General features: G+C 38.7%; 1 protein-coding gene across 7 annotated transcripts in view; it reads left to right on the forward strand.

Annotated features, from left to right (window-relative positions):
- The window catches only part of PARD3B (par-3 family cell polarity regulator beta), a 980,939-nt gene that overhangs the window by 98,702 nt on the left and 869,299 nt on the right, over positions 1-12,938 (forward strand). For 3 of the 7 annotated variants that reach the window (XM_057304252.1, XM_048214354.2, XM_044381231.3), the window contains exon 1: positions 1,844-11,185. The exons of 3 other annotated variants lie outside the window; for them this stretch is intronic. The gene's annotated coding sequence lies outside the window, so the exon portion shown is untranslated. Of the gene's footprint in view, positions 1-1,842; positions 11,186-12,938 lie in introns of those variants that run through there. One more of the 7 variants, XM_044381232.3, reaches the window with a different exon arrangement.

A 12,938-nucleotide genomic window follows, 5' to 3' on the forward strand; every position in this document is an offset into this window, starting at 1 on the left:
AAACAAATTTGTGTGGAGAAAGAAGATATTCTTTTTAAAGTTGCTTATTTATTTACGTAATCTCTGTACCCAATGTGGGGCTCGAACTCATGACCCTGAGATCAAGAGTCACATGCTCCATGGACTGAGCCAGCCAGGTGCCCCTTGTGATTGTTTTAAAACTGTTTCTTTATTATAGTAGAGATGGGTTGGAGGTGGGGAAGCAGACCTCCTGCAGAGTATAGCAGTCGTAAAATGTCTATAAGGACAGTTACGTATTTGCCTGACCGTATATTTACTTGGAAGTGCTTGGGGGAGTGATAAGTGGTAAATATCCATATACAGTTCCAACTGGATGTACATCCCATTGCCTAAACTTGCTTCAAGAAGACCTCATGAAGTTGGATACTCTCCAAAGCTTTTACAGAAGAACAAAAGAGATGATCAAACTTGTAGCTGCTCAAAGAGATCTCAGCCAGAAGAAAAGAATAGAATAATGACTTTGAAATCCTGTAGAGAACTTCAAGTGGAGAGATGATGTCCTTTGAAAATCTGTGAATAAGAGCAACAACAAAATTAGCTTTCCAAGAATTAGAAATTTGCCCCCTGCCTACTGTTTTACATTTTTTTTTCATCGCCTGCTTCTTTAGAAATGACTTGCTTTTCTGTTTGTGCAAATCATCTTACTTTCTGCTCTTTGCTTATGTTCTTGCTTTTGATTGGAAGCACGCTCCTAAATTCAGTCATCTTTCAAAACCTTGTACAGGCGGCATAGCAACAATCAAGCCACGATTGCTCCTTCCTTTCCTTCAGAATTAACTGTCAGTGGATGAACTTTTCTCCCTCCTCTGTGTTATTTCTGTACCTTTTACATCCTCTTGTTCTTGTTTGTCACTGGTTTCCCCAGTAGTGGTGACTCCAGCCATGCTAGGAGGAGATCTGACACCTGCTCAGTGTCCCTCTGGGATGGACTCCATTCTAAGCACTTGATGTGAAATAGCGTTAAATCTCACTACCTCTCGCTAATGTAAGTAGTAGTATGTTCAATGTGTGACACTGAGCAGTACAGATTTTGAATTATATACTGTTCTGGATTAAGCTAATATCTTACTGAAAGTTTTCTCTAAAAAGAAACATACTAAGGTATCCCTTATTTCTTATAAAGTTCTATACCAAACACTGTAGACTTTTCCCTGGTTGGGTCAAGATGTTTAAGAAATATGCCAAATTCTTGATGTGTGTGTAGCATTATGTTTCGTAAGATGTCTCCAAAGTTGAGAATGAAGTTATGGATCTAGAATATAGTAGCTGCTAGTTTCTGGTGCAGCCAAAATAAGGAATTCTGTGACTCTGTTTACCTTTCAGTGCCTTAAAATGAGAGCTTAACTTCTTGAGGTCATGATCAGTGTAGACCATATAAACTAGATCCCATCTAGTGTTCTCTATCCTCTTATGTTAGTAGGATTGTCAGTCTAACCCAAACTGGCGTTTTTTTTTTTTTTTTTTTTAAAGATTTTATTTATTTGACAGACAGAGAGGGAACACAAGCAGGGGGAGTGGGAGAGGGAGAAGAAAGCTCCCTGCCAAGCAGGGAGCCCGACACGGGGCTAGATCCTAGAACCCTGGGATCGTGACCTGAGAAAAAGGCAGACGCTTAAGGACTGAGCCACCCAGGTGCCCCCCAAACTAGCTTTTATTAACAACTTAGATAGTATTAGCAGCTGTGCTTATAAGGAAATGCAGTAATGGCAAACAAGGGTAGTGGGGTTTGCGTGTGCATAATTATAATGTAAGCATATTGTAGGGGGTGTGAAGGAGTGGTTTAAAAATGAGTTGGGGGGCGCCTGGGTGGCACAGCAGTTAAGCGTCTGCCTTCGGCTCAGGGCGTGATCCCGGTGTTATGGGATCGAGCCCCACATCAGGCTCCTCCGCTATGAGCCTGCTTCTTCCTCTCCCACTTCTCGTGCTTGTGTTCCCTCTCTCGCAGGCTGTCTCTATCTCTGTCGAATAAATAAATAAAATCTTTAAAAAAAAGAATAAAGAGTTGGAGGCACCTGAGTGGCTCAGTGGGTTAAGTGTCTGACTTCAGCTCAGGACATGATCTCAGGTCCTGGCATCAAGCCCCGTGTCTGGCTCCTTGCTCAGTGGAGAGTCTGCTTCTCCCTCTACCTCTGCCCCTCCCCACTCATGCTTGCTCTCTCTCAAATAAATAAAATCTTTTAAAAATGCATTGAACTTTATGCTTATGGAACTTTGAAGAATTTTAGAAACATATGAATGATTTGAATGGCAAGTTTTATAGAAAAGAAGTAATGGGAAGATATTGGGGAGATTTGTGTTTTCTAACATCTTTGTCAGTCTCATCCTACATATAGATATCTTGGTTTTGGTAAAAAACTACATTTTTATAAGCCTTTGTTCCTCATATTGTAGGTTTCCTCAAAATTTTCATGCTTTGCATATATATATCTTTCAGCACGTGGTTATGATTTTTATTTTCTTGGGGGAAGGATCATATTTGAGCGTAAATGTTGTGTGTTAGGAAGTTTCCTACTAATGTTCATACTTACATTGATATTTTATGTTTTTGTTTAAGAAAATGTATTAAGTTCTTCATTTTGGAGATAAAATTGATGACCACATTAAAAATAAAAGCCCTCCGTGCAAGAGGGTTTTATTTCTGCTAAGTTTAGAAACAAGGATAAATAGATACTGACAGGAGCTGGAGGAGTTTTTGACAAAGTATATTTTTTAGTTATGGTAAGTTTCAAACATCAAAGCGAGTCCATAAGAGGGCAACATATCCCTGCTCATCCTGCAAGGATCATAGTCTCTTCCTGAGTTTGCTTGAGTAGGAAACCCATGCCCCAGTATCCTTTGAGTATTTTGAAGCAAATCTCAGATGTCCTCTTTTGTTCATAAATATTTCTGTATGTATCTCAAAAAAAAAAATGAGGATTCTTAAAAAAAAAAAAAATAATGCCATGTCCTACCCAATTGATAATTCAAGGTTTAAATTTCAGCGGGTGTCTCATACCTATGTCTTTACGGTTTTTCTTGAGTCAGGATTCAAACAAGGCCCACACAATGCGTTTGATTCATCCTCCATGTATAGCCCTCCTTCCCTCTCCTTTTTGTTCTTGCTATTTATTTGTTGAAGAAATAGGATCGTTTGTTCTCTGTTGTTCTCTAGTCTGTGTTTTGCAGAGTGCATTCAAGGTGGTGGTCAACATGTTTTCCTGGTCTGTTTCCTTAAATTTATTTTTAGATCTAGAAGGTCAGTCAAACTTTTTTGGTGGTGGAGGGGGGAAGGAACATTTCATAGCTGTTTTGTATACTCCAGGAATCACACAATGTAGTTATTTTTCTCTTTGGTGTTAGTGGCTATAGATGATCATTGGCTAGAATTATTTTACTGAGTTTGCAAAATAGTGATATTCCATTCTTCATTTTTTAGTTGGAATAGTAATAATGAGAGATTTTCATCAACTGTTTGCTTAGCCATAGGACAGGATTATAGGGGAAAGGCAAATTTAATGTTTGGCTCTTTCTGACTTTTCGCTAGTTCAGAAAAATAGGTTTGTTCCTAGATTGCTTAGAAATGACTAGGTACCTTCTCAAATATATGTATTCTTATGAACACATGGATATAAACCTGTTTGGGTTTAACAGTTACTGTTCTTCTTGCTTAAGTTTCCTAATGTTTTAGCCAGTGGGAGCCCCTTCAGGTTGACTGTCTTTGAAGACTTCCTTGCTTTCTGCTATGACAAAATTTTCTAGACTCATCTTGTACCTTTCCTTCCCCAGGCCAGGATCAGCTGTTGTCCATGAATTTCAGTGGGAAGTAATACCTTGAGAACCATGATTGTGTTGGAAGTGGTGATTGTTATTGGATTGGTCCTTGTGTGTAGGATTTTTCAGTGGATAGAGCTAAAATATACGCGCGCGCGCGCACACACACACACGCGTATGTACCTCTTGAGTTTATGCATTTCTAATATAGGGTTATATTGTGTTACTTGATTTTATATTTGCATCTCTTTTCTCTAGCCTATCTAACATATCTTGCTTCCTGGAAAATGGACATGATTTGTTTGAAAATGCTATCTGTTCTTTCTTAACAGACTACCGATTTGTTCATAGGTTTTGAGGTTACATGTTGAAAAGGAACTTCAAGGAACTTCACCCCTACTATCAATGAGGGGTGGATGTCTGAGAAGTGTTTCATGTGTCATTTCACTATAGGGAGTTGTTAAAGACCAGTAACTAGAGAGAATAATAGAAGGGGCACTGGATTGAGGTCCGGCTCTGATGATTTACCCATTGCTTGTTTCCTTGTCTTATAAAAAGGGTGTAATAATCTACATTCCAAGCCTTTTATGGAAGATAATATATGTGGAAATGCTTTGTAAATTATTAATATATCATAATAGAAATCATTTTCCCATCTGATGAAAAAATAATGAGATAGTCTTTGAACCACTGGACTTTTGATTAACTTTTTTGTTGGGATTTGTTTATTCTTGCAGGGCATATTTTTCTTTTTTTAAGTTGCTAAAGGATAGTCTTCCTAATTATCTTTTTTAATGGATCTTCTTTATAGTTAAATGTGTATGTTTGTAGGCTTGAGGTGAATAGTTAATGGCTTAAATATTTGTTTGGCTTAAATATAAATATTTTTAGTTAATTTATAATAAACTAGATATAGAAAGGACCAAAGCCAATAGGTCTTTTTCATCAAGGACTGTTTCTTATTTTTGATGTCTCATTTCTCTTATCTGGTGTCACGGAGTACTGTAGACCCCAGAGGTGTACCTCTGTGTGTGTATATAACCTTTCCTCTGATAGGACCTAGCTTAACAGTTCTGAATTCATAACATAGAAACAAATGACAAGTACAGGCCAAATTAGTCATCCAGATATGAGTATTACATGCTTGGTGTTGCTAGGCTCCTTATCATCTTTATTTGGCTCAGAGAACGGACTTAGCTAAGACTCCAAAGGCAAATTCCCAGCCTACCCCTTCCAGTTATTCTTTCTATAGTCTCAAACAGGGTTTTGCCTTATTTTTAAATCTTGGTGCCATGTTTACCCACTTGATCCCAATAGAAAAGTGACCAGCATGACGTCTCTTTACTGTACTTGTGCTTGCTTGGCCCTGCCTTTAAGATCCCTGTTTTTATTCCCTTCCTGCCATCTTTTGCTCTTAAGGCCCTGAATTAAGCCTTATCTCTAGTTGTATAGCCTTAGATTATTCTAGCTAGATTATTTGTGCTTCACTTTCTAACTTTCCTTCCCATGTGTCAATGATAATTTTTTAAAAACTCACACTTTGTTATTTTACAGCTATATTCTACCCCTTTCAGCACTTTTAGCCAATCCTTGCAAGTGGTAATGACCTTCTTTCTGCAACCTAGGCTTCTAAAACCTCTTTACCATTCTCCACGTAGAAATTCATAGTGTTCATTTGCATTTTACTAACAATTCTGTCCCTGTAGGCAGTGAAAAATTGTTATCTTTAAATATTTCTAGTATGAAATAAAAGAATTATATTACCAGACTTTGGAAAATAAAGGAAATCCATTACTCTTTCATACTCACTTAGTAATATTTTTTCTACCTTGTCACATCGACATTAATTTTTATATGTCAGTGTTCTAGAGTAAATTTTTTTTTCTATCTTTCAGACTCAGGCTCCAGTAAACTCATGATAACAGAAAAATTTTTGTATGTCCTTCCATAGGATTTATAACTGACACTGAATGGCAAATTTTAATAAGTTTATTTGTTCTCCTGCTAACTTAGTAAAGATGAATATACTACTTTATAAAACTTTGAATAATATATTTAAGTACTGTATTTCTGTCCCATTAACAGTGTATGATATTTCCTTCCAGATTTACTATAACTTCAGATTTAATATAACCATCAATTTAAAGATGCATAACATTTGAGAAATACGCATAATCTGTTGAATTGTTTCCCTATTAGACATTTGCTAATTTCTAACGTTTTTACTATTGTAAACAGGATGAATATTTTTGCACACATAGGTTTTTCATATTTTGGATTATTTCCTTAGAATCCCAGAAGTAAAATAACTAGGTTCAGGTACTATCTTTATTACTCTTGATTTAAATTCTTCAATAACCTTCCATGAGGGTTGTAAGAGTTGATGATACCTTTAGCAAATTGCTTACGGTTTTCTCTTCTGTATAGTTTCTTCCTTACTGGTTGTCCTCCACCGTGCACGTTGCTCGTTTCTTTGCATTTAAAATTTTCTTTAAACTTCAGGGGCACGTGGGTGGCTCAGTCAGTTAAGCATCTGCCTTTGGCCCAGGTCATGATCCCCAGGGTCCTGGGATCCAGCCCCACGGTGGGCTTCCTGCTCAGCGGGGAGCCTGCTTCTCCCTCTCCCTCTGCCTCTCCTCCCTGCTTGTGCTCTCTCTCTTTCAGATGCATAAATTAAAAAAAAAAATCTAAAATAATTTTTTTCTTTTAACTTCAAAACCTTTCAGGTCACTTCTTGAGAGGGCCCATTGGCTTTTGGAAAGGAGAAGGAACAGCTGACTGCAGTGGGGCAGAAGTGATGTGGGGTCAGTGAAGACCCCGACAGGAGAGGTGGTGGTAAGGGAGGGTGGCAGAGTAAAACTGAAGCAGATTTTCTAGTTTTTTGGCATTCTCCCCGATAAGAAGCTGTCTCTAAGCTGGAATAACCTGTGATTAGGTTTTTAAAATGAAAAAGCGAGATCCCTAGCAATCAAGCTGTGCATTTTCTTATGGGAAAATTTAAAAAGCAACAAGCAGTGGTCTCTACGTTTATAAAGAACAGATGATGACTTGTATACTCAGGATGCTGTAACCAGATTTCATAGTCAGGAGCCACTGCGTCAGCTATATAAAAAAATAGAAGTGTGCCATTCCTCAACAAATTGGGAAAGAACCTTCACTGCTTTGCAACCCTGCTCAGTTTATTCAAATAATGTCATAGATAGCGTCTACTACTTTATGTAATTGTCATTAGGCACGTCAGTGTTTAAATGGATGTGGTTATGTGAAGATAAAGAACCAGAGTCAGGATCTAGCTCTGCAAGGTGGTGGACTGATTTTCATACATGGAGTATCACTGCTTGCTATATTTAAACTGGCTTTAGCTAAGTGTAATTTTGTTATCTAGAGCAAACTGGACTTCGCAAGTGGTATTTCTGTCAGTGGTTCAAGACTATAGTAAGAACATTTTACAGAATACTAATGAAAATAGACATGTTGAATGTAACATTAAACCATTTCATTATTCTATTGGCTATGCCATCAAATGCTATACTAAGATTTCTTTTGGCCTTCTAATGATTATGCATTAATTATTCCCCAGGCTTAGTAGGTATTCCTTGCAAATGCTTTCATCTACAATACTCAATCTGTAACTTGATGGGAATGAGAATATATCATTCATAGCAGGCTGTTTTGCAGAATTTCAGATTCCATCAAGGCTAACAGTATCATCATTTAATTCTAGGACCCAGTCGGCTCCTCTTTATTAGGCCTTGAGTTTCCCCATGACCAGTTACCTAGCCCTGACTTGGGTACTCTTCAGCCATACGTCTTCGGACAAATTTCTTTTTAACTCTTCTGTGCTTGACTTTATGATCAGTAAATTGTAAATCCCAATAAATCCCAGTCTGCTGTCCCTGATAAATTGGTGCCAACAGTATTCTGGGAACTCTAGCTAGTCTGGGCAGGGGGCACTCAGGGACCAGGTCTTAGGGTTCAGAGACTGGGGCAGCTGACTAGCAGAAATCTTTTCTCTGTGGGGTGGAGGTTGGACAGCAACATGCCAAACATAATCTTAACATCCAAGTCTGATTCAGATGGGCATTTAGAGTGGAAGGTGGGCTAAAACATAAAAATCAGATATTCTAGGTGTTCTTGTTAGATGAAGACCATAATATCCAAAACAATTTTTAGGAAGCTATAATTTTAACGAGGATGGAAATAACTATTACGATTGGTATTCATAACTTTTGTTCAGTACTTAATCTGTCCTGGGTACTGTGTGGTAAGTACTTTCACATATATAATCCAGTTCTGTCCATGGCACTTTTTAAAGGTTGGCACAATTATCTTTACCAGATGAGAACACCAACACTCGAGTGGTTCAAGTGGTGAACAGGAGGTAAGAAGTCAAGCTGCCCGCGTCCACTGCCTGCAGCCTCGCTGCCGCTCTCGTCTCAGCTGTGTATCTTCTGTTTGTCCTTCCAGATCCCCTCCTTGCTTATCCTTCTCACCACCCTTGTTCTGGCAAGGGCAGTGATCCTCCTGGACTGCATTAACAGGTTCCCCTGCCTTCTGGCTTCCAGAACGGTTCAGCCAGTGGGAGGTGTAGTGAGGGGAGGATATATGGCAAAAGACAGCGGACAGAGTAAGCAGCATCCTTGTTCCCTCCCTGCCCAGTTGGCTGTGTATGTCTTGACCCCATCTCCTGTCAGGGAACCCTTTCCAGGATTCTTTTCTCTCTCCTTGTCCCTTCAGCAAGTGGCCAGTTCTTGCTGTTACTAGACCTGGCATGGTGGACTGCCCCTTTTGGTTTCTGGGGACCCTGTCCATATGTTTTATAAATAGGCCCTTGTTAAATTCTCTTGAATGATGCCATTGCTGTGTGCCATCTCTTTTTGACAGAACCCTGACCGATACACCAGCTCTCCCATTTTGAGCGAATGTACCACATGAAGATGAGTGTTTGAATTTTAGGCAGTCAGCAAATATTACATACCCGTATAGCATGAGGCACCGCGCTGGGTGTACTAGGGTAACTGAGGAAGCAGGAACCATGAGGTCCGCACTCTTTAAGAAAAAGGTTACCTAGGAAGACAGTGCATTTAAAATTCTAGTAAAAGGCAGCAGGGGCTAAGTGCAGCAGGACTTCAGAGACTAGAGAGCTCTACAGCTGGCAGCAGAAGGGGTGAACAGGTGCTTGGTTGCAGCTCTTAAGGACTGGTACCATTTCTTCAAAATGGAAGAAGCGATTTTCAAAATGTGTTTTGGGGATAATGACTATACGAGTCCAGGTGGAGCTAAGGGCTTCTGTGAGGGAATAGGGGGACAGGTGAGATACATACACACTTAGGTTGAAAAGCACTTTATTAAAAAAAAAAAATTGAAGTTTTAAATTTTAATTCCAGTATAGTTACCATACAGTGTTATGTTAGTTTCAGGTGTACAATGTAGTGATTCAGTAATTCCATACATTACTCAGTGCCCATCATGGTTAAGCGTACTCTTTTATTCCCGTCACCTGTTTCACCCCTCCCCCCACCCACCTGCCCTCTGGTAACCATCAGTTCGCTATAGTTAATCTGTTTCTTGGTTTGTCTGTCTTTTTCCTTTGTTCATTGTTTTGTTTCTTAAATTCCACATATGAGTGAAATCATACAGTATTTGTCTTTCTCTGATTGGTTTATTTCGCTTAGTATTATATTCTCTATCTCCATCTGTGTTGCAAAAGGCAAGATTTCATTCCTTTTTTATGGCTGAATACTATTCCATTGTGTGTGTGTGTGTGTGTGTGTGTGTGTGTGTGTGTGTGTGTATACCACATCTTTATCCATTCGTCAGTTGATGAATATTTAGGCTCTTTCCACAATTTGGCTGTTGTTGATAGTGCTGCTCTGAACATGGGTGTATGTATCCTTTTGAAATAATGTTTTGTATTCTTTGGGTAAATACCTGGTGGTGGGATTGCTGGATCATAGGGTAGTTCAATTTTTAACTTTTTGAGGAACCTCCTACTATTTTCCAGAGTGGCTGCACCAGTTTGGATTCCTACCAGAGGTGCACGAGGGTTTCTTTTTCTCCACATCCTCATCAACACTCGTTTCTTGTGTTGTTGATTTTAGCTCTTCTTACAGGCGTGAGATGATATCTCATTGTAGTTTTGTTTTGCGTTTCTCTGATGAGTGATGGTTGAGCATCTTTTCATGTGTCTGTTGACCATCTGGATGTCTTCTTTGGAGAAATGTCTGTTCATGTTTTCTGCCCACTTTTTAATTGGGTTTTTTTTTGGTATTGTAGAAGTTATTTATATATTTTCAATACTAACCCTTTATTATATCATTTGCAAAGAACTTCTCCCATCCCGTAAGTTGCCTTTTAGTTTTGTTGATCGTTTCCTTTGCTGTACAGAAGCTTTTTATTTTGATGCAGTCCCAATAGTTTATTTTGCTTTTATTTTTCTTGCCTCAGGAGACATATCTAGAAAAATGTTGCTATGGCTGATGTCAGAGAAATTACTGCCTGTGCCCTCTCCTAGGATTTTTATGGTTTCATGTCTTACATTTAGGTCTTTAATCTGTTTCGAGTTTATTTTTGTGTATAGTATAAGAATGTGGCCTAGTTTCATTCTTTTGCAAGTAGCTGTTCAGTTTTCCCAATACCATTTGTTAATGTGACTGTCTTTTTCCCATTGCATATTCTTTCCTCTTTTGTTGAAGATTAATTGACCATATAATTGTGGGTTTGTTTCTGGGCTTTGAATCCTGTTTCATTGATCTGTTTTTTTTGTTGTTGTTGTTTTGTTTTGTTTTTAATCTTGATTTTTGAAAAAATTTTCTACCAAAGTTAGTGTTATATTTGTGGTTGTTCATGCTTGTTGTAAATAAAAACTGGTTTGAGGTAAGAAATAATGCCTAGTAGTCCTTTTTTTGGAGAGGAAGCTGGTTTTGAGTATCTATTTACTCTGTATGTCAGGCCTGCAGTTGTGTTTGGACACACCATGGTTGTAATTCATACTCTTGGTTTAACAACACTTTCATATATAATTATCATTACTTTGTAATTACAGCAATAAAATCCATTCTTTGGGAACTATTCCAGTATTTAGAATACTGAAAATAAGTGTGCTTAGTACCAGTTGTCACAATGATTTTTCCAATGCTTGAATTTCTAAGAAATCAGCTTCTATTGTACTTCAAAACAAAACTGATGTCTAATAAAATTCTCCTTTTAGAGATGGCAGCTCCTTGTAGAACCTGAAATGGAAAACTTTAAATCAAAAGGAATATTCACAAAAAAAGATTTAATGTTCTTCTGTTTAGAAATATCGAGAAGAAGAAATCCTAAAACTTTCTGGAAAAAAAAAAACAAAAAACCAAGAACAACAAAAACAAAACCAGCCTGGAGCCTAAAGGATATGCTCTGCCTTATTTAGAAAGTAAGTTGGTGCAAACATAAACCTGAGGTGAGCTATGGAGCTTTAGTAGAGAGAACTGTGTGTGTATGTGTGTGTGTGTGTGTGTGTGTGTGTGTGTGTGGCTTTTGTCAGCCTGTTTGTTCCTCTGACTCCTGACCAAATATTGGTTTATAATATTCCTTGGAGAGCTATGTGGAATTCTCCCTAAGCTTGTGCCTATTGAAATATTGGTGCGTTGGTCTCTGCTATACTTAGGCCCTGGCATCCAAAGCCCAGACTTTAGTCATTGGACCAAAGGAGGAGAGAGCAGTGAAAAGAGGATGCAAGTAGTGCATCATCATGGGTAGGCTTTGCCAGGCCATTGCATAAACTGAAAATTGGTTATAGCACTGCTTTTTATTAACTATATCTAGGAATTTAATGATGTATGTTTTTCCTAGTGATTAAATGGATAGCATCACAGGGAAGCTTGCCAAATCAGCATCAAGATTACATGGAAAACTCTTTATAGTTGGTATGTCATGATACTAGGGAAATTTCTGATTGCTGCCAATGGTTAATATTAGCATAAGGATGTCTATGAGGCTGTAGCTGTCAAAACAGGAATCTTTTTATCTGGAGATTGAGAAAGATATTCTTTCTGGTGTGATGAAAAGACTGTCCCAGCATTCTTCTAGAGAATAGTACCATTTCATCTTACTCGTTCATCTATTTCAGGGATACAGCTCTTCCCTCCCTACAATGAATGCTGCAGTCTTGTCCTGGACTTTATCCCTCATCTCCACATGTACTGGACATTATTGCTTGAATATTTCACTGCCACCTCCAATACAGCATGTCTAAAATAGAACTAGTTATCTTCCAGCAAACTTGACTCCTTATATAACTTAAGAGAAGTTGTAAAGGATACTGCTGATCGCCTGCTTGTTCAGATTAGGAGCTGAAAATTCTTCTGGACATCGTCTCCAACAAAAGTTCACATATACACATCTTTACATGAAAGTCAGGGCCGATTACGAGCCCTCTTGGAGCTGACCCAAGGATATGACTATAAAAACAAAAACAATTCTGACCTAGAAGACGAAGTCAAAGGCCCACTGTGCTATATTTCCCGTCTGGGTTCTGGTAGACTCATCCAGCTCATGCCTCTTGAAAGAATTCTTTACCTTCGTACCACCAGTTGAGTAGGTGGTCCTCCACGGGGGGCTTGTCTTTGTCTCTACGCCTCTGTTCTAGAACCCGTCCCACCCAGCATGCCCTGATGATTTTCCTTGCTGAGTGACCTTTGTTTACCCGTTAAAGCACAGCCACCTTACACCTGCCCCGAAGTTGAAATTATGTCTCTAGGATGTCTCTTTGCTCAGAGCTAGAGTTCTATCCCAGAACCCTGATATCCTGACCTGAGCAGAAACCAAGAATTGGATGCTTAACCGACTGAGCCACCCAGGTGCCCCAAATCTGCCATATATTTTTATAAAACTAAATACTCCTCTCCAAAGAACTTGGAAATAAATATAAAATGGCAGATATGAACTCCCTTTTTAAAGATTGGGAGCCAAAAAAATTATGTTTCTGCCCTCTGTTGCTGCTTCCCTAAGATAGAGATAGCCAGTGATAGTGGGTGACTTGACCACATCTTGAAATCTTGGATGGTTTAGGCAGGATTTATGCAGAAGTGCTGGTGCCTTTAGATTCTTAACAGGATTCTGGAGAATTCTAATTTGATGTGAAAGCTGTGGGAATGTAAATGATTGAAAGTCATGTGTATTTGCAG

This window comes from Ursus arctos, unplaced genomic scaffold (genome assembly GCF_023065955.2).
Source record: "Ursus arctos isolate Adak ecotype North America unplaced genomic scaffold, UrsArc2.0 scaffold_1, whole genome shotgun sequence".
NCBI lineage: Eukaryota > Metazoa > Chordata > Mammalia > Carnivora > Ursidae > Ursus > Ursus arctos.